The sequence below is a fragment of the Lactuca virosa genome, chromosome 2, assembly GCF_052849685.1.
Source record: "Lactuca virosa cultivar CGN04683 chromosome 2, Lactuca_virosa_CGN04683_v6, whole genome shotgun sequence".
NCBI classification, from domain to species: Eukaryota; Viridiplantae; Streptophyta; class Magnoliopsida; order Asterales; family Asteraceae; genus Lactuca; species Lactuca virosa.
In genome coordinates this window covers 88028046-88033439 of record NC_136427.1, presented here as the reverse complement: position 1 = coordinate 88033439, position 5394 = coordinate 88028046, and the positions used below count along the sequence as shown (strand labels likewise).

At 31.4% G+C, this 5394-nt stretch overlaps 1 long non-coding RNA gene across 2 annotated transcripts; it reads left to right on the top strand.

The window, feature by feature from the left end:
- Positions 1-1371: 1371 nt before the first annotated feature.
- LOC145159267 (uncharacterized) lies at positions 1372-5023 on the top strand. 2 transcript variants are annotated; one of them, XR_013737589.1, is made up of 9 exons: positions 1372-1861; positions 1966-2017; positions 2109-3109; positions 3221-3362; positions 3872-4017; positions 4134-4215; positions 4350-4396; positions 4489-4575; positions 4767-5023. It is a non-coding gene; the product is annotated as an uncharacterized LOC145159267 (long non-coding RNA). The 2 variants fall into 2 exon arrangements; XR_013737588.1 differs by having other exon boundaries at positions 1375-1861; positions 4177-4215.
- Positions 5024-5394: the final 371 nt, after the last annotated feature.

Below are 5394 nucleotides of genomic sequence, written 5' to 3'. Positions count from 1 at the left end.
ATAGATCTATGTCATGGAGAAAAAAATTGGAAAAAAAATTGGATCATTAAAATTGAATCATGGATCATATTGATTCAAAATATACAATTAAAATTGAATCATTGATCACTTTTAGTGATGCAATTTTTTTTCTCCCGGACATAGATCTATGCTCGATTTTATTATTTGTATTTTTTTTAGATTTTTTTTTTCAATTTTTTAAGGTGTCCTCACGAGTCCTCACTTTAAAATGAGTCGTCTCAGGAACCAGACCTTTTATATATATATATATATATATATATATATATATATATATATATATATATATATATATATATATATATATATATATATATATCATTGACAAAATATCATTATAAGTCCATTTTATAGGTATGTTTTGTACATAATATAACAATAAATAATTTATTTATATGTTATATATATAAAATGGATTTATAATGATATTTTGTCAACGAAATATATATATGGGTCCGGTTCCGTTGAGTACTTTTTTTTCGGGGAGAGCTACTGAGGACACCTTAAAAAATTGAAAAAAAAAATCATAAAATCGAGCATAGTACACTATTGGAAAGAAAAAAAATTGAAAAAAAAAGTTGGATCATTAAAATTGAGTCATAGATCATAAAAAGTTAATAATGAATTATAAAAATTATCCATGATTCAATTTTAATGATCCAAAGTTTTTTTTTTCTAATTTTTTTCTCTCCGATATAATACTATACTCCATTTTATGGTTTATATTATTTTAAAATTTATTTTTTAATTTTTTTAATGTGTCCTTACCGAAAAAAATGTAGTCACATATATATATATATATATATATATATATATATATATATATATATATATATATATATATATGAAACATGATAATCTGATGATTTTTTTTTCCGTGAGGACATATTAAAAAAATTAAAAAATAAATTTAAAAAAAACATAAACCATAAAATAGGACATAGTATTATATCGGAGAGAAAAAAATTAGAAAAAAAAATTGGATCATTAAAGTTGTATCATTGATCATTTTTATAATTCATTATTCACTTTTTATGATCTATGATGATCCATTTTGTTTTTCAATTTTTTTTCTTTCCAATATGGTATTATGCTTGATTTTATGATTTTTATTTTTTTTTCAAAATTTTAAGGTGTCCTCATTAGTTCTTCCTGAAAAAAAGTACTCAACGGAACCGAGCCCATATATATATACACCATTATTTCATTGACAAAATATTATTATAAGTCCATTTTATATATATAACACATAAATAAATTATTTATTGTTATATCATATATACTATTAATTCTTTCTCTTTCTTATTTTCTAACAAAATTCTTTCTGTTTCTAATTTGGACATTAAAACTTCTATTTGTCGTTGTTTCGCACACACCGCCATACCTTTTCCCATTGTTTATCTTCTCTTCCTTAAAGCCGGTTGCCGCCCTTCTCCTCCAATAGTGTTCGTTTCCGTTTTTCTTATTTGTTCCCTTTCTTCTTTACTCTTTCTTCCTCTTCGCCTTTTGCGTTTGTCTTCATCGTCGCAGTCTCTCTTGAAGTCTTCAGTTTCTCTTCTTATTCCAACCCTAAATCGATTGAAGGGATATCGATTATGAGACCGACGTTCTCTGCGAAACCCAACCCCCCAAAAAACCTTTTTCGTTTCACTTATTATAATCGATTGGGAGTTTCTTTCATCAAGTTGACGATTTCGACGGGGAAATCAACAGTGCATACCGGTGCAGATGCTGGTGGTGGTGTGATGACGGTGGTTGCCGGTGGTGGTGGCCGGAGGCGACGCGGAGGTTGAAGTTTCCTCATAATCGATTTGGCTTTAAAGAATTCATCACTGTTATGCAGGTATGTCTTATTTCTTCTTTTCTTTTCTTGCAATATTCATACTATCATCTTACTTGAATTTGGTGTTGTTTTGCTTCACAATTGATCTATTTAAACACAAACAGGAGTAAAATGTATACCTCCTCAAACCTTATCGTTGTAGAAAAGAAGAACAAGGTATGTAATCATAAAACCATATTTATTTACCCTTTCTCCTTTATTCGTCATAATAATGGGATTTACTTAAATAGTTGTTGAAATGAAATAGGTGATAAGCAAGTCTGAATGTCGGACTGTTGGTTACTTGAAGCAGGGCGTACTGTTGTGAGGTGGTTTTGGAACATACAGAGCCTTTGTTGAGAGTGACAATTGTTTCACTTGGAGAAGGTCACAAAGATGACACATGCTTAAGTTGAAGTTTATGGGTTCAGTAAGAAAGTTGGTCTGCTGCCATTCCCTCAAACGGAAGATGGAATGGAAATAAGCAAGCTGTATAACAGCAAAACAGGGGCAATCATTGATAAAGAGGTCAGGGAATGAGTAAACAAGGCCTATGAACGCACAGTCTCACTTGTGGGAGAACATATACACAACATGAGCCCTGTTCAGGCGAGTGGACTCATCGAGTCAATTGATTCGTGTCCTCAAAGTGAAGATTTAAAATAAGTTCACACTAGAGACTCATAATGTGGAACAAATTCAAACTAGGATAAAACATGTATTTCATATCATTTTTTTCCTTTTAATCTTGCATATCACAGTTTAATCGGTAGTCACTTTCACCGTAGCACAGGATTGACCGAGGGCAAATTGATCATTTTATATGGTCTTTTTTCGTATACCACGTCGAATATAAAATATGTTGTTTTTGTAATTTTTAACGTTTTGCCATTGGTTTTTTTGTCAACAAGATGAGGGAAAATGGTCCTGTGGGGGCCACAACGCCCCTTCAGAGTCTAAATTCTTCAATTCCATCAACTCCCCGAAGAGGAAGAAGAGTGCCCAATTCCACACCCGTGGAACATGATAAGTGACGGGATCCAAAAGAGTTGACCGAGCAAGAAGTCAAACTTACAACATGAAAGGAGCCTTTACAGCTAGGGGTACAACTTGGAAAGATGAACATTGTGGCTTGGGCAAGTAAAGAAGACACGGAAAAGAAAGCGATGGAGGGCAAAACGGACATTTTGGATGAGGAGGCGTTCAGAGTTGAGTTTGAGAAACGGGTGGTTGCGTGAGAAGATGCCGAGAATCTAAACTTAATGCAAGGTATGTGTTTTTAAACACAAGGGTAAAACGGTCATCTACTCTTATTTTGTTTTAATGTTATTTCACCTTTTAAATATTTTTTTTATAAACATTATTTTGATGTATGTTCAGATTTATACACGAAGAGATTAAAATTCAAGCATGGGAACGTCACCAGAAAGCAAAGCTTGAAGCAGAAATGAGAAAATAATGTCAATGGAAGATGATTCCACCATCATCACCGCACAACTGTTGTGGTTAACCACCTGCACAGGTACTCCGTGAGAAAATAATGTCAATGGAAGATGTTGTTCCTGGAGGCGATGAAGCCATTGTTACACTTGACGCATAATAATTCTTACTCCATTTCCAGATTCCATGCATTCAATTCCACTCCAATCTTATGTATGGAATTAAATTACATTGGATACACAAAATCCTTTGGCCTTTGAATTTAAACATTAAAATGACTCAAATACCCGTTTCACCGAACAATTGTTGTTTCTTGCCAACCAAATGCATGACGAAATTCAGTTCCTTCATATTCCAAACCCTACAAATTCCAATTCCAATTCCTTCCAAACTATTCTTGGAACCAAAAATAAATTTGAGTAAAACGAGTAGCTATGAGATTTGGGGGAATTTTAATGAAATGTTTAGTTTTATGTAAATTAAAAAATGCAATACAAGGTGTAATTTACCTTTTCAACTTTCATCACTGTTGTGGTGGCATGAGCTTAACAATTATTTTACTAATTTTATGGCTCATTTTTTTTGTTGCAGCTTGAGAATGTTCAGGTAATATCCAAAGAGGAATTCTTCCAGTAGTATCAATCATTTACCTCACTTCCCTCCACATTTCATCAAGTGGTCATGCTAGAGACATAAACAGTCATGGATAATTATGAGATGAGATCCTTCCGAATGAGGTAAGAGAAAGAATACCATTTAGTTCTCTCTCCTTTTCTTAATTGAACTTTTTAAAGGGTATATTTGTCATTTTCCGTATGCTATCTCATTCTCCTTTATTTGTACATTCCATCAGATGAGTTTGAAGCTAAGGTGGGTTTTATTTATTTATTGAGTAGGAGTATACAGGTTCCAGAAGTGAGGGCAGATCAACAAAGGTAACATTTTCATTTTCATTATACCTTTTATCAACCACTTATTTATCTATTGTAATATGAAGTTATTATTTTATATTTATAAATTAGAATGACTTTTTGTTTTATTAATTGTTACATTCTGTTGAACGGGAAAGGGCTTTCATAGGCTACCACTGTAAATTTAACCAGATTACAAGATTCGGTAAATGTTTTGATATTCTAGAGTTTGACTTTCTATTGTTGATTTTGAAGTTGTCTTGGGAATGACGGTTATACCCCTGCCTTTTCATGTAGATTTTACAAAGCTACAGTATTTGGAAAATTTTTGTGGGAGGAATAATGGATGCTGGTGTGAAGAATATAAAGGATCTTCAATGTTTGGTACTTTTGAACTTGTCACAAAATAAACAGCTCACAAATGCATCCTTAAAATCCATTACTATTATTATTATCTCCTTAAAATTGATAAAACAAACAGCTCACAGATTTGTGTTTAAAAAAAACAGACAAGGTTAGATGAAAGGGGATTTATAAAATATTTTAAGATAAGGGTAAATGTGTAATTATTGCAGGTCTGACACAATTAGTGTCTTTAAACAGTTTAAGACGGTTGAGGACTAGATGAGATGGGATGAGATGAGAGATGGAGATTGAAACTGTTTGAGGTTTGTTTACTTTTATTATGGTAATGTAGTTTGTAAATACTTTTGTCTGTCTGTCTGTATCTGGAAGGGAAAAAGAGAGAGAGATTCTTTTATTTGTAACTACAGCAACTTGTAAATTTTTCTTATTTTAACATTTATAATTTCAATTTTTTTTTTCTAATTAATGCATTGTGATTTGAAAAATCATTTTACACATTCAGTGTTGCTATGATTGGGCCGAATTTTCAAATTACAATGTTATAATTACTCAAAAAAAGTAGCATGCTATAATAAAACAATAAATGAAGTATGTTGCTATTCGTATGAAGACCTTCTTTGTATATGTAATATGTTTTGATTAATATTATACTATGTTCTGCCATTTGGTACAGCTTGAAATAAGAAAGAAAAAACAAACACAACGCCAAAGACGCAACTAATTCCCCTCTAGTTATATACAAAACATATGTACAAGGACTTATAATGATATTTTGTCAATGAAATAATGGTATATATATATATATATATATATATATATATATATATATATACCATT